Consider the following 26,504-nt stretch of genomic DNA (forward strand, 5'->3'; position numbering starts at 1 on the left):
GTGGTGGCCGGTTGGGCTGGTGGGTTGGCCCAGTGGGGGGTTGTGGCCTGCTGGGCCGAAGCCCAGTGGGGGGGGGTTGCTTTCTCTTTTTTTTTAGCTTTGTTTTCTGTTTTCTTTTCTTTATCTATTTTCTTTTAATTTCTGTTTTATAAAATATAAATACAACTCCTAATTTAATGCTATAATTTATTCTACTGCCCCAAAAGTTTGACACCTAATTAAAATAGTTTGTATTATTATTATTTTTAAAAGGCATTTAACTAATTGTTATAGCTGCTATTTTAATTAGTTTAGAGCCTTTAAACATTTTATAAAATTTGTGGTTTCTCCACTAGTATTACCCATGATTTATTTGACACATTTTGGACATTTTAGTTTTAATGTTTGAAAACTTTTGTTGTTCGCCTAAATCTCAAATTTGAATTTGAATCATTTTCGAACTAACGCGAGATTAGCGACAGTAACGGAGGTGATGTTGTGTCATTAGCAGAGGTTACTGTAGCTTGATTATCCGGGCGTCACACCCCTTGGCCCATAAGGCCCCCCAACGCTTGTCGGGGCTTCCGAAACCCCTTTCGGACATGCTGGTCATCACCTGGTACCCCCGAAACAATTTCGGACTCCAATACCCTTCGTCCAATATACCAATCTTCACCTACGGACCATTCCGGAGCTCCTCGTCATGTCCGGGATCTCATTCGGGACTCCGAACAACCTTCGGTAACCACATACTATTTCCCATAACAACTCTAGCGTCACCAAACCTTAAGTGTGTAGACCCTATGAGTTCGGGAACCATGCAGACATGACCGAGACGTTCTCCGGTCAATAACCAACAGCGGGATCTAGATACCCATGTTGGCTCCCACATGTTCCACGATGATCTCATCGGATGAATTACGATGTCAAGGATTCAAGCAATCCCGTATGCAATTCCCTTTGCCAATCGGTATGTTACTTGCCCGAGATTCGATCGTCGGTATCCCAATACCTCGTTACCAGCAAGTCACTTTACTCGTTCCATAATGCATGATCCCGTGACTAACTACTTAGTCACATTGAGCTCATTATGATGATGCATCACCGAGTGGGCCCAGAGATACCTCTCCGTCATACGGAGTGACAAATCCCAGTCTTGTTTCGTGCCAACCCAACAGACACTTTCAGAGAAACCCGATGCTAAGAAACATAGACCTGTTGTAGGCATGCCTGTTATTTCTGTTAAAATATGAGATCATTCTTATCATGGCTTATGTGATATGGGTGCTAGTGCTAGTGCAATACCTCATTCCTTATATGAAGAAATTATGCATGATATTGCATCCGCTAAAATAGAAGATATTGATGTTACTATTAAGCTTGCAAATAGAGATACTATTTTACCAATTGGGATTGTTAGAGATGTCAAAGTCTTGTGTGGGAAAGTTAAATATCCTGCTGATTTTCTTGTTCTTGCTTCCCCACAAGATAGCTTTTGTCCCATTATATTTGGTAGACTCTTCTTGAATACTATCAATGCTAAGATTGATTGTGAAAAGGATGTTGTTACAATTGGCTTGGGGGATATGACACATGAGTTTAATTTTACTAAGTTTCATAGACAACCCCATGATAAAGAATTGCCTAGTAAGGATGAAATTGTTGGTCTTGCTTCTATTGTCGTGCGTCCTAATGATCCTTTAGAACAATATTTGCTAGACCATGAAAATGATATGTTTATGAATGAAAGAAGGGAGATAGATGAAGTATTCTTTAAACAGGGTCCTATTCTGAAACACAACTTGCCTATTGAAATCCTAGGGGATCCCCCTCCACCCAAGGGTGATCCCGTGTTTGAGCTTAAACCATTACCCATACTCTTAAATATGCTTATCTTGATGAAAAGAAGATATATCCTGTTATTATTAGTGCTAACCTTTCAGAGCAGGAAGAGGAAAGATTATTTAACTGAAGAAGCACCGTGCTGCTATTGGATATACTCTTGATGATCTTAAGGGCATTAGTCCCACTCTATGCCAACACAAAATAAAATTGGAAGAAGATGCCAAACCAGTTAGAGATCATCAATGATGGTTAAATCCTAAGATGAAAGAAGTGGTAAGAAAGGAAATACTAAAGCTCCTCGAGGCAGGTATAATTTATCCCGTTGCTGATAGTCAGTGGGTAAGTCCTGTCCATTGTGTCCCTATGAAGGGAGGTATTACTGTAGTCCCTAATGATAAAGATGAATTGACCCCGCAAAGAATTATTATAGGTTATAGGATGGTAATTGATTTCCGTAAATTAAATAAGGCCACTAAAAAGATCATTACCCTTTACCTTTTATTGATAAAATGCTAGAAAGACTATCAAAACATACACATTTCTGCTTTCTAGATGGTTATTCTGGTTTCTCTCAAATACCTGTCTCAGCGGACGATCAAGCAAAGACTACTTTTACTTGCCCTTTTGGTACTTTTGCTTATAGACATATGCCTTTTGGTTTATGTAATGCACCTGCTACCTTTCAAAGATGCATGATGGCTATACTCTCTGACTTTTGTGAAAAGATTTGTGAGGTATTCATGGATGATTTCTCTGTTTATGGATCCTCTTTTGATGATTGCTAGCAACCTTGATCGAGTTTTGCAGAGATGCGAAGATACTAGTCTTGTTTTGAATTGGGAGAAGTGTCACTTTATGGTTAATGAAGGCATTGTCTTGGGGCATAAAATTTCTGAAAGAGGTATTGAAGTTGATAAAGCTAAAGTTGATGCTATTGAAAAGATATTGTGTCCCAATGACATTAAAGGTATAAGAAGTTTCCTTGGTCATGCCGGTTTTTATAGGAGGTTCATTAAGGACTTTTCTAAAATCTCTAGGCCTCTGACTAATTTATTACAAAAAGATATTCCTTTTGTCTTCAATGATGATTGTGTAGAAGCATTTGAAATACTTAAGAAAGCTTTGATCACTGCACCTATTTGTTCAGCCACCTGATTGGAGCTTACCCTTTGAAATTATGTGTGATGCTAGCGATTATGTTGTAGGTGCTATTCTAGGGCAAAGAGTTGATAAGAAACTAAATGTTATTCAATATGCTAGTAAAACTCTAGACACTGCTCAAAGAAATTATGCTACTACTGAAAAAGAATTCTTAACAGTTGTATTTGCTTGTGATAAGTTCAGACCTTATATTGTTGATTCTAAAGTAACTATTCACACTGATCATGCTGCTATTAAATATCTTATGGAAAAGAAAGATGCTAAACCTAGACTTATTAGATGGGTTCTCTTGCTCCAAGAATTTGATTTGCATATTATTGATAGAAAGGGAGCTGAGAACCCCGTTGCAGACAACTTGTCTAGGTTAGAGAATGTTCTTGATGACCCACTACCTATTGATGATAGCTTTCCTGATGAACAATTAGCTGTCATAAATGCTTCTCGTACTGCTCCATGGTATGCTGATTATGCTAATTACATTGTTTCTAAATTTATACCACCTAGTTTCACATACCAGCAAAAGAAAAAGTTCTTTTATGATTTAAGACATTACTTCTGGGATGACCCACATCTTTATAAAGAAGGAATAGATGGTGTTATTAGACGTTGTGTACCTGAGCATGAACAGGAACAGATCCTACACAAGTGTCACTCCGAAGCATATGGAGGACACCACAATGGAGATAGAACTGCACATAAGGTATTGCAATCCGGTTTTTATTGGCCTACTCTCTTCAAAGATGCCCATAAGTTTGTCTTGTCTTGTGATGAATGCCAAAGAATTGATAATATTAGTAGACTTCAAGAAATGCCTATGAGTTATTCTCTTGTTATTGAACCATTTGTTGTTTGGGACCTTTTCCTGCCTCTAATGGATATACACATATTTTAGTTGTTGTTGATTACGTTAATAAGTGGGTAGAAGCTATTCCAACTAGTAGTGTTGATCATAACACTTCTATTAAGATGCTCAAAGAAGTTGATTTTTCCGAGGTTTGGAGTCCCTAGATATCTCACGACTGATGGTGGTTCGCATTTTATTCATGGTGCTTTTCGTAAAATGCTTGCTAAGTATGATGTTAATCATAGAATTGCATCTCCATATCACCCACAGTTTAGTGGTCAAGTAGAGTTGAGTAATAGAGAGCTCAAATTAATTTTGCAAAAGACTGTTAATAGATCTAGAAAGAATTGGTTCAAGAAACTTGATGATGCATTATGGGCCTATAGAACTGCATATAAGAATCCTATGGGTATGTCTCCATATAAAATGATTTATGGAAAAGCATGTCACTTACCTCTTGAGCTTTAACATAAGGCATATTGGGCTATTAAAGAGCTCAATTATGATTTCAAACTTGCCGGTGAGAAGAGGTTATTTGACATTAGCTCACTTGATGAATGGAGAACCCAAGCCTACGAGAATGCCAAACTGTTTAAAGAAAAGGTTAAAATATGGCATGACAAAAGGATACAAAAGCGTGAGTTTAATGTAGGTGATTATGTGTTGCTTGTCAACTCTCGTTTAAGTTTTTTTGCAGAAAAACTTCTCTCTAAATGGGAAGGCCCTTACGTTATCAAGGAGGTCTATCATATTCCGGTGCCATAAAAATCAACAACTTCGAAGGCACAAATCTGAAGGTGGTGAATGGTCAAAGAATCAACCATTATATCTCAGGTAATCCTATAAATGTTGAAACTAATATTATTGACATCGTAACCCCGGAGGAATACATAAGGGACACTTTTGAGAACGTTTCAGACTCCGAAAAGGAATAGGTATGTGGTACGGTAAGTAAACCGACTCCAAAACAGTTCTAATAGCAATTTTCTCCGTTTTGGAATATTTAAGAAAATAGGAAAATAAGAAGTAGTCTGGGAAGGACACGAGGCGTCCACGAGGGTGGAGGGCGCGGCCTACCTTACTGGGCGCGCCCCCTGCCTCGCGGGCACCTCGTGTGCTCTCTGGACTCCGTTTTCTTGCACGATACTTCTTTTGGTCGGTAAAAATTCATTATATAATCTCCCAAAGGTTTTGACCACCGTATCATGCAAAAGTCTTCTGTTTGCGTTTCAAGCTGTTTTTCTAACAGATCTAGAGCACCATGACGTCTTTAAGCGCTCCCAAGGACAAGTTTTTCCAGAGGGTCATCAACCCCTATCTCGCGGAGGTGCTGCATCACCCTCAAACCATTGAGATGCGTGAGGGGGTGCTGCACATCCGTGATGTGGAGGGACCAAGGAGTACTAGAAGCATGGAGACAAAGCTCGAAGCGATGGAACAACAAGTTTTCAAGTGCCAAGGGATGGTGGAGCGTAGACTTAATGCCAACCAGATGATGATCGCGGAGTTCACCAACAACCACAAGCTGGACGCCAAGAACATTGAGGAGACCATCTTCAAGCTTCATGAGAAAACTGAGCACCTCCAAGCCCATATCTATGACCTGCAAAATCAAAACTGTGAGTATGAATATAGATTCAAGAGGATGAGTTTGGCTGCAGATTTGAGGATCCTGGAGACTCGATCATCCTTCTATGATGGTGAGCCAATGCCTTGGAAGACGGACGACAAGCCTACATCATCAACAACTCCTTCACCACCTCCGAGGACATAAACACATGGGTATGGGCACTCCCCTTGGTAACTGCCAAGCTTGGGGGAGGTGCCCCGGTATCATATCACCATCACACTCCTATCTTTACCATTTTACTTAGTTTGATCCTTTTGGTAATATCTTGATCTAGTAGAATAAAGTTTCTGTATGAATTAGTTTTGAGTTTTGCTTTGTGATCCCTCTATGTAATCGAGTCCATGAGCTATATATAATAAAGATTAGTGTTGAGTAGGGCTTTGCTATCTTGCTATGATCTTAAGTGCATAAAAGAATAAAAAGAATAAAAGAGTTCATCTTATGGATAGTAATGACTTCACACATAAAGAGTATGAGGCTTAAAAGTTGTTGAGAGTTGGCAAACATAGTTTTGGTTATCGTTGCAATTAATAGGAAGTAATAAAGAAAGAGAGGTTCTCACATATAAATATACTATCTTGGACATCTTTTATAATTGTGAGCACTCATTAAAGTATGACATGCTAAAGAGTTGATGTCGGACAAGGAAGACAACGTAATGGGTTATGTATTCTCACATCTCAATTAAAGTATATTGTCATGGATCATCCAACATGTTGAGCTTGCCTTTCCCCCTCATGCTAGCCAAATTCCTTGCACCAAGTAGAGGTACTACTTGTGCTTTCAAATATCCTTAAACCTAGTTTTGCCATGAGAGTCCACCTTACCTACCTATGGATTGAGTAAGATCCTTCAAGTAAGTTGTCATGTTGCATGAAATAAAAATTGCTTTCTAAATATGTGTGACTTATTAATGTGGAGAAAATAAGCTTTATACGATTGTGTGATATGGAAGTAATAAAAGCGACAGACTGCATAATAAAGGTTCATATCACAAGTGGCAATATAAAGTGACATTCTTTTGCATTAAGATTTCGTGCATCCAACCAAAAAGCACATGATAACCTCCGCTTCCCTCTGCGAAGGGCCTATCCTTTACTTTATGTCTTTACCTTATGCAAGAGTCAAGGTGATCTTCACCTTTCCTTTTTATATTTTATCCTTTGGCAAGCACCTCGTGTTGGAAAGATCCTGATATATATATATCCAATTGGATGTAAGTTAGCATGAACTATTATTGTTGACATTACCCTTGAGGTAAAAGGTTGGGAGGCAACACAATAAGCCCCTATCTTTCTCTGTGTCCAATTAAAACTCCATAACCATAATTATTGCGTGAGTGTTAGCAATTGTGAAAGACTAAATGATAGTTGAGTATGTGGACTTGTTGAAAAGCTCTTATGTTGACTCTTTCCTATGTTATGATAAATTGCAATTGCTTCAATGACCGAGATCATCATTTGTTAGTTCTCAATGAAGTTTCTTAATCATACTTGACATTGTGAATAGATTGTTACTTGAGCATAAGAAATCATATGACAATATATATATATATATGTTATTGTTATAAGAATGATTATGATGCCCTCATGTTCATATTTTATTTTTATCGACACCTCTATCTCTAAACATGTGGACATATTTTTCGATATTGGCTTCCGCTTGAGGACAAGCGAGGTCTAAGCTTGGGGGAGTTGATACGTCCATTTTGCATCATGCTTTTATATTGATATTTGTTGCATTATGGGCTGTTATTACACATTATGTCACAATACTTATGGCTATTCTCTCTTATTTTACAAGGTTTGACATGAAGAGGGAGAATCCCGACAGCTGGAATTCTGGGTTGGAAAAGGAGCAAATATTGGAAACCTATTCTGCACAGCTCCAAAAGTCCTGAAACTCCACGAAAGTCATTTTTGGGATTAATGAAAATTATTGAGCGGAAGAAGTACCAGAGGGGGCCCACACCCTGGCCACGAGGGTGGGGGGCGCGCCCACCCTTACAGGGCGCGCCCCTGCCTCGTGGGCCCCCTGGCAGCCCTCCAGTGCCCATCTTCTGCTATATGAAGTCTTTTACGCTGGAAAAAATCATAAGCAAGCTTACGGGACGAAACTCCGCCGCCACGAGGCGGAACCTTGGCGGAACCAATCTAGGGCTCCGGCGGAGCTGTTCTGCCAGGGAAACTTCCCTCCGGGAGGAGAAATCATCATCATCGTCATCACCAACGATCCTCTCATTGGGAGGGGGTTAATCTCCATCAACATCTTCACCAACACCATCTCCTCTCAAATCCTAGTTCATCTCTTGTATCCAATCTTATTATCCAAACCTCATATTGGTACCTGTGGGTTGCTAGTAGTGTTGATTACTCCTTGTAGTTGATGCTAGTTGGTTTATTTGGTGGAAGATCATATGTTCAGATCCTTAATGCATATTAATACCCCTCTGATTATGAACATGAATATTCTTTTTGAGTAGTTACGTTTGTTCCTGAGGACATGGGAGAAGTCTTCCTATTAGTAGTCATGTGAATGTGGTATTCGTTCGATATTTTGATGAGATGTATGTTGTCTCTCCTCTAGTGGTGTTATGTTAACATCGACTACATGACACTTCACCATTATTTGGGCCTAGAGGAAGGCATTGGGAAGTAATAAGTAGATGATGGGTTGCTAGAGTGACAGAAGCTTAAACCCTAGTTTATAAGTTGCTTCGTAAGGGGCTGATTTGGATCCATATGTTTCATGCTATGGTTAGGTTTACCTTAATACTTCTTTTGTAGTTGCGGATGCTTGCAATAGGGGTTAATCATAAGTGGGATGCTTGTCCAAGAAAGGGCAGTACCCAAGCACCGGTCCACCCACATATCAAATTATCAAAGTAACGAACGCGAATCATATGAGCTTGATGAAAACTAGCTTGACGATAATTCCCATGTGTCCTCGGGAGCGCTTTTCTCATTATACGAACTTGTCCAAGCTTGTCCTTTGCTACAAAAAGGATTGGGACACCTTGCTGCACTTTATTTACTTTCATTGCTTGTTACCCGTTACAAATTATCCTATCACAAATCTATCTGTTACCTACAATTTGAGTGCTTGCAGAGAATACCTTACTGAAAACCGCTTGTCATTTCCTTCTGCTCCTCGTTGGGTTCGACACTCTTACTTATCGAAAGGACTATGATAGATCCCCTACACTTGTGGGTCATCAAGACTCTTTTCTGGCGCTATTGCCGAGGAGTGAAGCGCGTTTGGTGAGTGGAACTTGGTAAGGAAACATTTATATAGTGTGCTGAAATTTATTGTCACTTGTACTATGGAAACTAATCCTTTGAGGGGCTTGTTCGGGGTATATTCACCCCAACCAGTAGAGCAAAAAGTTGCTCCTCAACCTACTGAACCTACTGAAAATGTTTACTTTGAAACTCCTTCGGGTATGGTAGAGAAACTGCTAGCTAATCCCTTTGCAGGAGATGGAACATTGCATCCCGATTTACACCTTATCTATGTGGATGAAGTTTGTGGATTATTTAATCTTGTAGGTATGCCCGATGATGATGTTAAGAAGAAGGTCTTCCCTTTATCTTTGAAGGGAGACGCATTGACATGGTATAGGCTATGTAATGATACAGGATCCTGGGACTATAAATGATTGAAATTGGAATTTCACCAGAAGTTTTATCCTATGCATCTTGTTCACTGTGATCGTAATTATATATATAATTTTTGGCCTTGCAAAGGAGAAAGTATCACTCAAGCTTGGGGGAGGCTTAAGTCAATGTTATATTCATGCCCCAATCATGAGCTCTCAAGGGAAATGATTATTCAAAAAAATTATGCTCGACTTTCTCTCAATGATCGCACCATGCTCGATACTTCTTGTGCTGGCTCTTATATGATGAGGACTATTGAATTCAAGTGGGATTTATTGGAAATAATTAAACGCAACTCTAAAGATTGGATTCCGACGATGGTAAGGAGTTAGGTATGACACCTAAGTTTGATTGTTTTAAATCTTTTATGGATACTGATGCTTTTCGTGGATTTAGCACTAAATATGGACTTGACTCTGAGATAGTAGCCTCTTTCTGTGAATCATTTGCTACTCACCCACCGTAATACTTATGCTATCTTGAGAGAAGCCACTAGTGAAACCTATGGCCCCCGAGTCTATCTCTTATCATATAAGCTTTCAATATACTTTTATTTGCATCTTTACTTTTCCTATCTATATTATAAAATACCAAAAATATATTTATCTTATCATATTATCTCTATCAGGTCTCACTTTCGCAAGTGGCCGTGAAGGGATTGAGAACCTCTTTATTGAGTTGGTTGCGAGTTCTTGTTTGTTTGTGTAGGTGCGTGAGACTTTTGAGGAGCCTCCTACTGGATTGATACCTTGGTTCTCAAAAACTAAGGAAAATACTTACGCTACTATTGCTTCATCACCCTTTTCTCTTCAAGGAAAACCAACGCAAGCTCAAGACGTAGCACATATCAGTACCAAATGGAGTCCAAACGCAGTAAAAAAATTAGAGATTTGTTTTGGACCAGAAGACAACTTGGGAGCCAAGTAAGCACCTGGGGGAGGCCCATGGGGCCCACAATACACCAGGGGGCGCTAGAGGCCCTTGGTGCCTGATGTATCATGTGGCCCATGGATGTCTCTTGCACCGCCTCTTCGCACTATAAATACCCAAATATTCTAGAAACCCTACGGGAGTCGACGAAACACAATTCCAGCTGCAGCAGGTTCCAGTACCACGCGATCGAATCTAACATGATCAGAGAGGGGTTCATCATCCTCATTGGTGCATCTCCGATGATGCGTGAGTAGTTCGCCATAGACCTACGGGTCCGTAGGCAGTAGCTAGATGGCTTCTTCTCTCTTTTTGATTCTCAATAGAATGGTCTCTTGGAGATCTATTTGATGTAATAACTTTTTGCGGTGTGTTTGTTGGGATTCGATGAAGTTCGAGTTTATGATCAGATCTATATCCATGAATATTATTTGAGTCTTCTTTGATCTATTATATGCATGATTATTTATAGCCTCGTATTTCTTCTTCGAATCTTTGGTTTAGTTAGGCCAACTAGATTGTTTTTTCTTGCAATGGGAAGAGGTGCTTTCTGATGGGTTCGATCTTATGGTGTCCTCACCCAGTCACATAAGGGGTAGTGAGGCACGTATGTATCGTTGCTATTAAGGATAACAAGATGGGGTCTATTCCTACATGAATAGATCTTGTCAACATCATGCCATCGTTCTTATTGCGTTACCTCGTTTCTCCATGAACTTAATACACTAGATGCATGCTGGATAGCAGTCGATGTGTGGAGTAATAGTAGTAGATGTAGAATCGTTTCGATCTACTAATCTTGGAAGTGATGCATATATATTGATCATTGCCTTGGATATCATCATAATTATTTGTTCTTCTATAAATTGCCCAATAGTAATTTGTTTCCCATCGTGTGCTATTTTCTCGAGAGAATCCACTAGTGAAATCTACGGCCCCGGGTCTATCTTTTATCATATTGCTTTCAGATCTATTTTTCACCCCATTTGTTTTCAGATCTATTATTCCAAAACCCAAAAATACTTTGCTACACTTTTTATTTGCATCTTTTATTTTGCATTTTATTCAGATCTATTTATCCAATCTCATACAATTCAATCTATCTTTTTACCGAGGAGGGATTGACAACCCCTCTTACGCATCGGGTTGCAAGTATTTGTTCTTTGTGTACATGTACCGTTTACATAGCCTTGCTTGGTTCTCCTACTGGATTGATACCGTGGTTTCATAACTGAGGGAAATACATACCGTAGCTGTACTGCATCACCCCTTCCTCTTTGGGGAGAATACCGACGTAGTTTCAAGCCACATCAAAAGGAATTTCTGGCACCGTTGCCGGGGAGGATCAAGTCAAGGTAGTCTCCCTTCAACTTGCTAATTTCTGGCGCCGTTGCCGGGGAGACATCATCAACATCTATCAGATTCCTAATCACAAATATCATCTCCTTGCAATTTACATTATTTGTCATTTGCCTCTCGTTTTCATCTTCCCCACTTCACAAAAAATTGCCCTTTTACTCGCCTTCTTTTTTGTTCGCCCTTTTCTCGTCAGATCTCTTCTTTGTTTGCAATCTTGTTTGCATAGTCGTGATGTCTCAAGAAAATACCAAATTGTGTGATTTTTCCAGTACCAATAATAATGATTTTATTAGTACTCCGATTGCTCCTCCCTCCACTAGTGTGGAGTCTTGTGATATTAATGCCGCTTTGTTGAATCTTGTTATGAAAGAGCAATTTTCCGGCACTCCTAATGAGGAAGTCGCGTCCCATCTGAACACATTAATAGAATTGTGTGATATGCAAAAGAAAAAAGATGTGGACAATGATATTATGAAGTTGAAATTATTTCCCTTCTCTTTGCAGGATCGTGCAAAAATTTGGTTTTGTTCTTTGCCTCGCAATAGTATCAATTCTTGGGATAAGGGCAAGGATGCTTTTATTACTAAGTATTTTTTGCCTACGAAAATTATTTCCCTTAGAACTCAAATCATGAATTTTAAGCAACCTGAGCATGAACATGTTGCACAATCTTGGGAAAGAATGAAATTGATGCTAAGAAATTGTCCTACTCATGGTTTCAATCTTTGGATGATTATACAAAAACATTATGTGGGATTGAATTTCGTTTCTAGAAATCTTTTAGATTCCATCGTAGGTGGTACTTTTATGGAGATTACTTTGGGTGGAGCTACTAAATTTCTAGATAATATCATGGCAAATTATTCACAATGGCATACCAAAAGAGCACCTACTAATAAAAAGGTTAATTCAGTTGAAGAAATTAGTACTTTGAGTGAGAAAGTTGATGCTCTTATGAAATTGGTTGCTAGTAAAAATGATCCTATTGATCTCAATGATGTGTCTTTGTCTACTTTGATTGAGCAAAATAGTGATCCCGTAGATGTGAATTTTGTCTCGCGAAACAATTTTAATAACAATGCTTATAGAGGTAATTTCAATCCTAGGCCTTTTCCTGGAAATTCCTCTAATAATTATGGTAATTTTTCTTACAATAATAATGGGGACCCCTCTGATCTTGAGAATAATATTAAAGAATTTATCAATGCTCAATTTTTTAATACTATGATAGAAGAAAAGTTGAATAAGATTGATGATATGTCTAGAAGCATTGATAGAATTCCTCATGATGTAGAAAATATCAAGATTAAAAAATTTCCACCCAAGGTTGATGTCAATGGATCAACTAAAGCTTTGTATGTTTCCATGGATGAAAGTAAGAAAAGAGTTGCTATGCTTAGAGCTAAAAGAGAATTTTTAGAAAGAGCGTTTTCTACCGATTGCTTTCATGATAATGATGAAGATCTTAAAGTGATTGGTTTTTATTCTATTGATTCTTTGTTTAGTAAGATTAAAATTGATGATAAGGGGACTAAAGAAGAGTGAACTTTAGCTAGAGGGAGTCCCCATGATTCGGAGGGTGAAAATCTTGATGAAAAAATTGATAAAAGTGGGTTTGGAGAGGTCAAAAATTTAACTAGTGATGTGCCCACTCTTTTGGATTACAAAGACTTTAATTATGATAGTTGCTCTTTTATTGAATGTATTTCTTTGTTGCAATCCACGATATATTCACCCCATGCTTATGAACAAAATAAAGCTTTTACTACACATATTGTTGATGCCATGATGAAATCTTTAGAAGAAAAATTGGGGTCAGAGATTTCAATTCCTAGAAAATTACATGATGAATGGGAACCTACCATTAAAGTCAAGATTAAAAATTATGAGTGCTTTGCTTTATGTGACTTGGGTGCTAGTGTTTCCACAATTCCGAAATCTCTATGTGATGTGCTTGGTCTTACCAATACTGAAGAATGTTATCTTAATTTGCACTTGGCGGATTCTACTATTAAAAAGCCTATGGGAAGAACTAATGATGCTATTATTCTTGAAAATAGTAATTATGTTCCCATAGACTTTATTGTTCTTGATATTGATTGCAATCCGTCTTGTCCCATCATACTTGGTAGACTATTTTTACGCACTATAGGTGTCATGATTGATATGAAAGAAGGTGATATTAAATTTCAATTTCCACTAAGGAAGGGCATAGAACACTTCCCTAGAACAAGATTTAATCTACCATATGAATCAATCATGAGGGCATCCTATGGATCAAAAACCAAAGATGAAAATACTGGAATCTATGCATTATGCCTAGCTATGGGCATAAAACGATCGCGCTTGTTGGGAGGCAACCCAATGAATAAAATTTATTTTTGCCTTTTTCTTTCTGTTCTTGAGTGTTTGAACAATTATTCTATTGTTATTATTGTGTATTTATGTTTTAATTAGTGTTTTTTTCCAAGTAAAGCCTTTGGGATCATGTTGGGTGATGGTTGATTTGATCTTGTTGAAAAACTGAAACTTTTGCACCCAGTAGCAGAATTTTAAAAAACCACAGAAACATGCTTTTGCTCTGAATATTTTTACATAAGATTGATATACAAATTTCCTATGTTGTCCTAATTTTCCAGAATTTTTTGAGTTACAGAAGTATGGTAAATTTTCAGATTACTACACACTATTCTGTTTTTGACACATTCTATTTTCGTTGCATTGTGTGCTTATTTTGACGAGTCTATGGATTGTATCGGGGGGTATAAGCCATGGTAAAGTTGGAATATAGTAGGTATAATGCAATAATAAAATATGAATGGGTTTGCAACAGTACTTGGAGTGGTGATTTGCTTTATTATACTAATGGATCTCACGAAGGTTTTGTTAAGTTTTGTGTGATTGAAGTTTTCAAGTTTTGGGTGAGATCACGATGGATGAATGAATATAAGGAGTGAAAAGAGCCTAAGCTTGGGGATGACCATGGCTCCCCAAGTTAATATTTAAGGATAACCAAGCAACTAAGCTTGGGGATGCCCTAGAAGGCATCCCCTCTTTCTTCTAACGACAATCGGTAATTTTACTTGGAGCTATATTTTTGTTCGCCACATATCATGAGTTTTGCTTGGAGAATCTTGTATTATATGAGTCTTTGCTTGTTTTGCTTTTTAGTTTTTCACAAGTATCCTTGCTGGACACACCTATTTGAGAGAGCCAAAATTATGCTATGATTTATTAGAATCACTCTTTATGCTTCACTGGAAAAAAATGAGCCATGGAATTGCTCTAGTGCTTCACTTATATCTTTTTTGAGCACGGTGTGCTTTGATATTTGAAAAAATATACTCTCATGCTTCACTTAGATCTATTTGAGAGTTAGAAATTTTTTGAAGAAATTCTCTCATGCTTCACTTATATTATTTTGAGAGATGAAATTTTTTATGCTCATGTTCTTCACTTAAATTTGTTTGAGCTTGTCAAAACCAACTGCAATATATGAAATTAGTCCCAAAGTGATAGATATTCAAGAGGGATATAATAAAAAATTTCATGAAGATCATTGGACAAAATAAACTTGATTCTTTGTAATAGTTTTGAGATATGATGATAGTAATATGGGAGTCATGTTGGTGAGTAATTATGCTTTAATAAGAATATTAGTGTTAAGGTTTGTGATTCCCTATGCAAGCACAAAAGTCAATAGTTATGCAATGAAATTACATCCTACTTATGGTGCATTATTTGGTGTTAGTTATGCTTAATGCTCGCTTATGAGAATTTTCGTTTCTTGGTTGGTTGCTTCTCAATCTTTTAGCTAGCTGATACGTCTCCAATGTATCTATCATTTTTTATTGTTCCATGCTATTATATTATCTGTTTTGGATGTTCTATATGCATTAATATGCTATTTATATGATTTTTGGGACTAACCTTTTAACCTAGAGCCCAGTGCCAGTTTTTGTTTTTTTCCTCGTTTTAGAGTTTTGCAGAAAAGGAATACCAAACGGAGTCCAAGCGGAATAAAAATTTCGCAGCGAGTTTTATTGGACCAGAAGACATCCAGAGGACTTGGAGTGCAATCAGAGAAGCCACGAGGCAGCCACAAGGACGGAGGGCGCACCTAGGGGGGTAGGGTGCGCCCCCACCCTCGTGACTCCACCGACCTATTTCTTCCGCCTATATATTCTCCTATACCCCCAAACCATCAGGGGGCATGGAAACACTTTTCCACCGCCGCAACCTTCTGTACCCATGAGATCCCATCTAGGGGCCTTTTCCGGCGTCCTGTCGGAGGGGGATTCGATCATGGAGGGCTTCTACATCAACACCATTTCCCTTCGGATGAAGTGTGAGTAGTTTACCACAGACCTACAGGTCCATAGCTAGTAGCCAGATGGCTTCTTCTCTCTCTCTCTCTCTCTCTTTGATTTTCAATACCATGTTCTCCTCGATGTTCTTGGAGACCTATTCGGTGTAATACTTTTTTGCAGTGTGTTTGCCGAGATCTGATGAATTGTGGATTTATGATCAGCTTCTATGAATATTATTTGAATCTTCTCTGAGTTCTTATATGCATGATTTGATATCTTTGTAAGTCACTTCGAACTATCAATTTGGTTTGGCCAACTAGATTGGTTTTTCTTGCAATGGGAGAAGTGCTTAGCTTTGGGTTCAATCTTGTGGTGTCCTTTCCCAGTGACAGTAGGGGCAGCAAGGCACGTATTGTATTGTTTCCATCGAGGATAAAAAGATGGGGTTTACATCATATTGCTTGAGTTTATTCCTCTACATCATGTCATCTTACTTAATGCGTTACTCTATTCTTCATGAACTTAATACTCTAGATGCAGGCAGGAGTCGGTCGATGTGTGGAGTAATAGTAGTAGATGCAGGCAGGAGTTGGTCTACTTGGCACGGATGTGATGCCTATATTCATGATCATTGCCTTAGATATCATCATAACTTTGCGCTTTTCTATCAATTGCTCGGCAGTAATTTGTTTACCCACCGTAATATTTTCTATCTTGAGAGAAGCCTCTAGTGAAACCTATGCCCCCCAGGTCTATTTTCCTTCATATAAGTTTCTATTTTCCATCATATAAGTTTCCGATCTACAATATTAGTTTTCGATTTACTTCCTTTGCAATCTTTTACTTTCCCATCTATAAACCAAAAATACCAAAAATATTTACTTTACTATTTATCTATCTCTATCAGATCTCACTTTTGCAAGTAACCGTGAAGGGATTGATAACACCTTTATTGCGTTGGGTGTAGGTTGTTGATTGTTTGTACAGGTATTCGGTGACTTGTTCATTATCTCCTACTGGATTGATACCTTGGTTCTCAAAGTGAGGGAAATACTTACTCTACTTTGCTGCATCACCCTTTCCTCTTCAAGGGAAAAAACAACGCAAGCTCAAGCAGTAGCAGGAAGAATTTCTGGCGCCGTTGCCGAGGAGATCTACGCCAAGTCAATACATACCAAGTACCTGATGTCTACTACACAACCTTCTTCTTGTAGACATTGTTGGGCCTGCAAGTGCACAGGTTTGTAGGACAGTAGCAAATTTCCCTCAAGTGGATGACCTAAGGTTTATCAATCCGTAGGAGGCGTAGGATGAAGATGGTCTCTCTCAAACAACCCTGCAACCAAATAGCAAAGAGTCTCTTGTGTCCCCAACACACCCAATACAATTGTAAATTGTATAGGTGCACTAGTTCGGCGAAGAGATGGTGGTACAAGTGCAATATGGATGGTAGATAAAGGTATTTGTAATCTGAAATAATAAAAACAGCAAGGTAACTAATGATAAAAGTGAGCGTAAATGGTATTGCAGTGATAGGAAACAAGGCCTAAGGTTCATACTTTCACTAGTGCAAGTTCTCTCAACAATAATAACATAGATAGATCATATAACAATCCCTCAACATGCAACAAAGAGTCACTCCAAAGCCACTAATAGCAGAGAACAAACGAAGAGATTATGGTAGGGTACGAAACACCTCAAAGTTATTCTTTCAGATCAATCTATTCAAGAGTTCGTACTAGAATAACACCTTAAGACACAAATCAATCAAAACCCTAATGTCACCTAGATACTCCATTGTCACCTCAAGTATCCGTGGGCATGATTATATGATATGCATCACACAATCTCAGATTCATCTATTCAACCAACACAAAGTACTTCTAAGAGGGGCCCAAAGTTTCTACCGGAGAGTCAAGAACGTGTGCCAACCCCTATGCATAGGTTCATGGGCGGAACCCGCAAGTTGGTCACCAAAACATACATCAAGTGGCACATGATATCCCATTGTCACCACAGATAAGCATGGTGAGGGAGTCCCGGATTAGGGGGTGTTCGGATAGCCGGACTATAACCTTTGGCCGGACTCCTGGACTATGAAGATACAAGATTGAAGACTTCGTCCCGTGTCCGGATGGGACTTTCCTTGGCATGGAAGGCAAGCTTGGCGATATGGATATGTAGATCTCCTACCATTGTAACCGACTCTGTGTAACCCTAGCCCTCTCCGATGTCTATATAAACCGGAGGGTTTTAGTCCGTAGGACGAATAACAATCATACCATAGGCTAGCTTCTAGGGTTTAGCCTCTCTGATCTCGTGGTAGATCTACACTTGTACTACCCATATCATCAATATTAATCAAGCAGGAGTAGGGTTTTACCTCCATCGAGAAGGCCCGAACCTGGGTAAAAACATCGTGTCCCTTGTCTCCTGTTACCATCCACCTAGACGCACAGTTCGGGACCCCCTACCCGAGATCCACCGGTTTTGACACCGACATTGGTGCTTTCATTGAGAGTTCCGCTGAGTCGTCGCCATCAGGAAGGATGCCACATCCCGTCTTTAAAGACGGCGCTGTTGCTAAAGGAGCTTTGGCCATCGGCCAAACTCTCCGGCTAGGCAGTTTTCTTATGACCGCCTGTTCGGCCGTCGCGCCGATGATGACTTCTCGGGTCATCGAAAGCAATCTCCACGTAAACTCGGAACTCGCCGAGCAGTTAGATCCGATGGAGCTCTCTTCCTTAAACAAGCTCTTGAATCGGATTGCCACCCTAGGAGTCGCTACAGACTACGATCAGATTGGGCTTAAACCCGATCTGAGAGAGATTAACTCTCCCCAGGTCACCCACCACATCGCAGTGGTGGAGGAACAATGAGGCAAGTCTTCATCTATCTTAAGGACTAGTTATGTCTGGATTCCCGATCCCTCCAAGCCGGATACCCGTGGAGGGGAGGACGTCACTCAAGCCCTGAACCTAAAGTCAGGCGGCACTCTAGATTCATTGGACAACATCCAAGAACCCAAGCTTCCGAGTTCGGAAACTCCTTGGCCCCTGAGTCTCAGATTGGGCGAGGTTCCGGATTCAATCCCACCCGCCCACCCAAATATAAGGGATCTATCCCAAATTCGGCAAGAGCTCGTAGAAATAGTACACCATTACTGGGCCAGATTCCTCCTGGTTATGAACAGGATAAAGGACTACCGTGAGGAGGATGCAATTCCACTCTTCTGCAATAATTGCACGGACAACGGAATCCTCAAGGCCATAAGTCGCCGTGAAATTACACGTTCGCCGACTTGGCATCCATAGTACGAAAGTACTATGCGATGGAAAGCGCGTGGAAAACTGAAATAAAATTTTGGGACAATCCGGCCCTGAATACAACCCCAGTCCGAAATAAAAGGGTGCATTATCACCAGGCACCTAGGTTAAACACCAAAAAGCAAAAACCCTCTATAGGGCATGGAACCGTACTAGAGGGATGGCTCAATGGACCTTGTAAAATTCATAGTATAGAGGGCGCCACACCAACTCATAGCCTTAGAGCATGTTGGATACTCCGGTAGGTGGCCAGGAGTGGCGAGGAGCTTCTAACTCCAAAATTCACAGAGCACCAGCCCAGGGATACCAGTACGGTATTAACAGTCTTCGAGACTTTCACATCAAATAATATGAGGAAACAAATACTCCGCAGCCTTGCCGAAGTCTACCAAGTAGCAACAATAAATCCATGGAGTGACATGGTTATTACCTTTAACGCTAGTGATGAACCTAAATTCCGAACAGCCCGAGCACCAGCCGCATTGGTCCTCAGTCCAATAGTGGACGGCTTTCGCCTTACCAAGGTACTCATGGACGGTGGCAGCGGATTGAACCTCATTTATGAGGAAACCCTTCAAAAATGGAAATAGACTGGAGCCGTGTTGAGAGAATCAACACAACCTTTAGAGGAATAATCCCCAGCCGGGAAGCGTGCTGTACAAGAAAAATCACACTAGATGTGGTATTCGGCACACCGGATAATTACAGGTCCGAGGAGGTCACGTTTCAAGTGGCCCCGTTCAGCAGCGGGTACCACGCTCTATTAGGGCGAGAGGCATTCACAATTTTTCAAGCTATACCCCATTACGGGTACATGAAACTCAAAATGCCCGGACCCAACGGAATCATCACTCTTGCTAGTGACCCGGACATAGCACTCCTCGCTGAAAATAAGACAGCCGCACTGGCCCTTGAGGCACTATCCGAAGCCCTAGCGGCCGAGGAACTGACTGCGCTGCGCTCCACGGTGAACAGGGACGACATGATACTCGATAAAAGATCCAAGTCCACCTCCTTTAAACCGGCGGACGCAATATTCAAATTCCAAGTCCATCCAACGGACCCTACAAAAACGGCCTCCATCGGGGCGCACTTAAACCCCGATGTAGACGCCGCACTATGAGAATTCCTACGCAAAAATTGGGACATTTTTGCCTGGCACCCTTCAGACATGCCAGGAATCCCACGCAGGCTGGCCGAGCACAGCCTAAACATCCTAAAAGGATTCAAGCCTGTCAAGCAGGCTCTTCGGCGTTTCTCCAAACCTAAAAGACAAGCCATGGGAGAGGAGCTAGCCAAACTACTGGAGGTCGGATTCATCAGAGATATAAAACATTTGGACTGGCTAGCAAACCTGGTGATGGTACCAAAGAAGGACAAATCCTGGCGCCTATGCGTCGATTTCAAGGACCTCAACAAGGCCTACCCAAAGGATCCCTTCCCCCTCCCCCGCATCAATCAATTTATCGATGCTACCGCAGGACATGATTCATTGTGTTTCCTCGACGCATACTCCGACTACCATCAAATTAAGATGGCAGAGCCAGACCAAGCCGCAACGGCATTCATCACCCCATACAGCCCATTCTGCTTCAACACAATGCCCTTCGGGCTCAAAAACGCCGGCGCAACCTATCAGCGCATGCTTCAGACATCTCTGGCAAACCAGATCGGCAAAACAGTGGAAGCATATGTGGATGACGTGGTCGTCAAAACCAAGCATGTCGAAACTCTAGTAGACGACTTGAGGCTCACATTCGGTAACCTCCGAACATACGACATCAAGCTTAACCCGGAAAAATGCGTTTTCGGCATACCAGCCAGAAAGCTCTTGGGCTTCATTGTATCTGGTAGAGGAATTGAAGCAAACCCAGCCAAGATCCAAGCTCTGTCACAATTGGATATTCCAAAGGACCTCAAACAAGTACAAAAATTGACTGGATGCGTGGCGGCTCTAAGCCGCTTTATCTCCTGCTTGGGAGAAAAGGCATTACCCCTTTATCGCCTCCTCCGACGCACCGGACACTTCGAGTGGATGGATGCCGCCACAGCCGGACTCAAAGAAATAAAAGCCATATTGGCAACAAACCCGGTCCTGGCCGCGCCTAACATCGGCGAACCAATGCTATTATACATTGCGGCAACTTATCAAGTTGTAAGCGCAGTGCTCGTCGTCGAACAAGAAACGGACGGACACAAATTCCCCCTTCAAAAACCAGTTTACTACGTGTCCACTGTCCTCACTCCGTGCAAGTCACGGTACCCGCATTATCAAAAGATAGCGTACGCGGTGTTTATGGCATCCCAGAAGCTGCGACACTACTTTCAAGAGTGTTCGATAATAGTAGCCTACGAAGTACCTCTTAACGATATTATAAACAACCGCGACGCGATGGGCCGGATTGCCAAATGGGCCATTGAGCTCCTCCCGTTCGACATAACCTATAAGCCACGGTGAGCTATTAAGTCACAAGTTTTGGCCGACTTCGTCGCCGAATGGACTGAAGCCGAACTCCCTAAAGAGTACGACACATATTCCAACTGGATCATGCACTTCGACGGCTCCAAAATGTTAGCTGGTCTGGGGGCTGGCGTCGTTCTGACGTCCCCAACAGGAGATACAGTTCAATGTGTACTCCAGATAATGTATACGGACTCCAACAACGCAGCCGAATATGAGGCCCTTCTACATGGTCTCTGGATGGCAGTCTCCATGGGCATCCAACGCCTAGAGGTGCGTGGGGATTCGAACCTCGCAATATCCCAAATAAATGGAGACTTTGATGCCAAGGATCCGAAAATGGCAGCTTATCGCAAAGCCGTCCTAAAAATGTCAGCTCGGTTCGAGGGGCTCAAATTTCACCATATAGCCCGGGAAAACAATCAGGCAGCAGACGTCTTGGCACGCATTGGCGCAAAGCACGATGCAGTCCCCCCCAACATTTTCTTAGAGAGGCTATTCAAGCCATCCGTATTATGGGAAGGGGAATCCAGAAATAACAGCCTGGACCCAACCGCACCGCCCGACACCGAACATTCTGACACAACGGGAGGCTCCACCAACGAAGTAACATCCTCAGCCCACGTAATAATGGCAGTCATTGCCCCGTGGACAAAACCATTCCTAGCCTACCTAACTAGGCAGGAACTCCCCGAGGACCAAAACGAGGCACGCTGCATAGTGCGGCGATCTAAAGCCTATAAAGTTCATGAAGGAGAGCTTTACAAGAAAAGCACCACCGGAGTCCTTCAAAGGTGTATCTCCGAAGAGGAAGGGCGGAATCTTCTGGCTGAAATTCATGGCGGACTCGGTGGGCACCACGCCGCAGCCCAGGCCCTTGTAAGCAAGGCCTTCCATACAGGATTTTATTGGCCGACGGCCCGGGCAGATGCTCAGGACTTAGTCCAACGATGCTTCGGTTGCCAACTCTTTGCTAACCAAAGCCATATGCCACCCACCGCCCTCCAAACTATACCCATCACCTGGCCCTTCGCGGTCTGGGGGCTTGACATGGTTGGACCCCTTAAAGGAGGAACCCACAAGCAAAAATACCTACTGGTCATGGTGGACAAATTCACCAAATGGATAGAGGCCAAGCCTGTTAAGATGGCCGAATCCGGACCGGTGATGGACTTCATATCAGGGGTCGTACACCGCTACGGCGTCCCCCACAACATCATCACTGATAACGGCACGAACTTTACGGCCGACAAGGTCAAACTCTGGTGCAAAAACATGGGCCTCAAGCTTGACTACGCTTCAGTCTATCACCCACAAACTAACGGTCAAGTCGAGCATGCAAATGGTCTAATCATGAGCGGCATCAAACCCAGATTAGTGTGATCCCTCAAGGAATCTAACACGCATTGGGTAGAGGAGCTCGACTCCGTACTCTGGGGGCTGCGGAGCACACCGAATCGCACAACCTGATTCACACCATTCTTTATGGTATACGGCGCAGAGGCAGTTCTGCCCTGTGACATAATTCATGACTCACCTCGCGTGCGCATGTACGAAGAAAGAGAAGCCGAACTCGATCGGCAGGACAGTTTGGACGCCTTGGAGGAGGAGCGTGATGTGGCAAAAGCCCGTTCCACATTCTATCAACAGCAGGCTCGAAGATATCAAAGCAGAGAAGTACGGGCCAAAACTTACAATGTTGGCGAGTTAGTTCTACGCCTGCCGGACAAGAAAAAGTACAAACTCAAGCCCAAATGGGAAGGTCCCTTCATAACTGACCAAGTCCTGACTGGTGGAGCGTACTGTCTGCGAGATACATCAGATAACCGACTCGAGCCGAACCCATGGAACGTAGCCCGTCTACGAAGATTCTACGCTAGCGCCGGACTCTGTGTTCGTCTCCTTCCTCTGTCTATTTTTTACACATTAGTTGTCTTATATTTCTCTCCTTCTCCGTCCCTTTCTCTTACAGCCTTTAAGGGCTCGTTCGCGCCTTGTTCGCACACAATTGGCGCGCTATCCACGCTCATTATACCTGGGGGCTTCTTTAACAGAAGCTTGTTTATACGGGCCTCATGCCCAACACATGTGTCACACTTCCGCATGTACCTTTTATTCACCATTATATGCATCGATATGACTTAAGTTTTGGCCAAGATGGGTTGCCTGGCTCCTGTGCTTACCCCTACTTTCCCGATTGTTTGGCTAGGCGGTAAAGGGAGCACCTCTACGATTGTTACTGTCGGGTCAGCCGGATGTGTACCTCAGACTGGGTGAAGCCGAAAGCTAGCGTTCTTAAGAGAATATTCGGTCGGTGAACTAAAGATGATTTCTCACTCGTTTATTTATCTGCCCCCAGATGCTTTTCTGCTTTTTTCGCAGTCCAAACATGCACTTTAGGGCATGCCTCCCAGGGAAAGGAACCCCTAACGGAACTATTCTCCCTGGAAGATGTTTCTTACTAACCATGTAATATAACATAACTAGTTGGGCACTTGTCTGTTCAAGCACTAATGACACCTACGCCTGGTCTCCACGCATGCCCCGGTTCTTACATAACCGAGATGGTATTAGGACACACTCCGGACTATCGGGTCCTGAGGTTGAAGCGAAAAGGTCCGCCATGACAAACGATCTACAATCCGGCTAGAAGGCATTTTACATGTCATCTTAAATTACATAGTCAATTTGACTGGGTATATTCCTCTTCAATACCATCGAACAGGCTGTCTAGTTTACAGTCCTGTTGAGAATATTTGGCGGCCAACTCTACCTGGCCGTACACTAAACTCACAGGGATCTCCTTCCCATCGGGCCCCACAGGTCCGACCTCGGCCATGTGGTTTGGGTCAGCCTTCGTGTACCGCGTCTTTACCATGGCCCAGGCCTCCCTGGCGCCTTGACGGCAGGCCGATATCTTCCATAATCGGAAGCGCCGCCACGCTCCCTTCAGCTTCTCTGCAAGATCTCCAAGGCCTTTGGGCATGGAGACGGATGGCCACAAGGCCTGGACGACGCCTTGCATTACCTGCCGAACTCGTTCGTGCAGTTGTAAGAGCTCGGAAAGAAGGTCACCCGTAGAACCGGGCGTTTCCTCTGCAGGCCGACCTGTCAGCATACCTACAGACATAACTCTGTCAATCGACTTCCTCGCTGAACTCTAATTCAAAGTTCGTTCAAGCACTTACTAAAAATGCCACGTCGAAGCCGTCGATTCTCCTTCACGGAGTCCGACAGCTGAGCACGAACATCCTTTAGTTCCTCGTCCGGATGGGTCTTGGCATCTTGGAGATTATTCTTCTCTTGCCTCACCCTCGTAAGCACACTCTCGCTGGCCTTTAACCGGCACAATAGTTGTTGCTTGTCCGGATCCACTCCAGCGCCATCTGCAATGTTATTGTCAGATTTGCACACATGTCGCACTTCACATCATATTTATCTTTCGAAGCATATATTACCAGAGGGGGTCTCCTTGGCCTCCCCTGTCGCGGCTAGTGCGGCCTCAAGTTGGGCTTTGCACTCTTCCAGCTCCTGGGACAGTTGGGTATTCTTTTCTGTAAGATCCTGCATAACAAATGATCCTTAAATCAGTTATTCTAACTGTTTCAAGTCTCGGGGGCTACTGACATATATAACCATCAAATTTTCTCACCCGTATGTCTTTTACATACTGCTCTGTGGCTCTGGCTAGACCATTTTGAGCGGCACGGAAGTACGCATCTCCCGTACTGAAGGCATCCAATGCCTCTTGGGAGAAACAAGCTTCACAAAGAATCGTCCGGTGACGCCTGTGGTTCATGGCACTCTCCACCTCGGAATTGGTGGCAGACAGCCCGTCCGCATCCTCTGTCGGAGGAGCGTCCGGTGCGCGCCTCGTGTTCGCCTCCGCTTCTGGACCCGGCCTTGGAGCCTGGCTGGTGGAGGCGCGATTGGCAACCTCTCCGGATATAGTCTGGCGAGCGCTCTTTTTCCTGAAGAAAGCACGAGCGCTAGTATGCCTTGAGGGAATAAAACCTGGGAATAAAATAGCACGCCATACCGTTGCGCTGGTGTCTCAATCCGGACCACACTTCTTTTTAGCCTGCTGGGCCTTGATGCCCCTTGTTGGCTAGCCACCGTAGGCTCGGCCCTCCGCCTCAAGGACTTCCCCTGCAAAAACGCCATTGGTATACGGTGATAAAAAATAAGCACGGGAGGATCATCTTAAAAGTACTGGGACTTCGGTCTCGGTTACTTGTGACGCTAGAAGTAGTCTGGGATAATCAACCGTAATGGCCACTAAGGCGTTGTCCTTGCTCAATTGATGAAACACCCCATCAATCAGCTCCACAGATAAGTCCGGGTCCTCTTGGGAGTCCAGGTCGAAGGACCGTTCTGGGTCCTCGGGTTGTGGAGGAGGGCTGTTTATCTCCTTTACGGCCTGGCGTAGCTCCTGCGTTGAAATTGCTAGACTGAATACTTAACTACGGGAATATGAAATGGATGGGCGAGTGAAAGTGTCCGCTTACCCAGCTTGGAGGATTGTACATAGAAAATCCACCCCGTGGGTTTACGCGGAGGAATTGCTCCTCTTCTCCCTTGTACAAAGCGGACAAGATCTTTATTAGAGTGGCAACCAATTCCGGCCCCTTACGGCCGCACCAGGTGGCGTCGTCCTCCTGGTTGAAATCCACATGGGGTGGCCTCTATACTGAAGCGGCTGCACCCCCCGCATAATGCATGTGGCCATGACCTCGATCATGGTCAGTCCGGAATGAGCTAACAACCTTATCCGGTTCATCAGGTAAAGGACGTCCTTGTCATTTTCCTTCTGAGGGCTCCGTGGACGCCATCTTAGGCGCTTCTTTAAAGGAGCATTATCGAACTCAGGGAGGCCGATCCGAACAGGGTCCGCCAGGGGGACGTCTTCTATATAAAACCATTCTGAAGGCCAGTCTTCAGACGCCTTCTTTGGGGTTCTGAATAGATATCCGGTCCCGGTGATGCGCCATAGTTCGGCT

This window comes from Triticum dicoccoides, chromosome 1B (assembly GCF_002162155.2).
Source record: "Triticum dicoccoides isolate Atlit2015 ecotype Zavitan chromosome 1B, WEW_v2.0, whole genome shotgun sequence".
NCBI classification, from domain to species: domain Eukaryota; kingdom Viridiplantae; phylum Streptophyta; class Magnoliopsida; order Poales; family Poaceae; genus Triticum; species Triticum dicoccoides.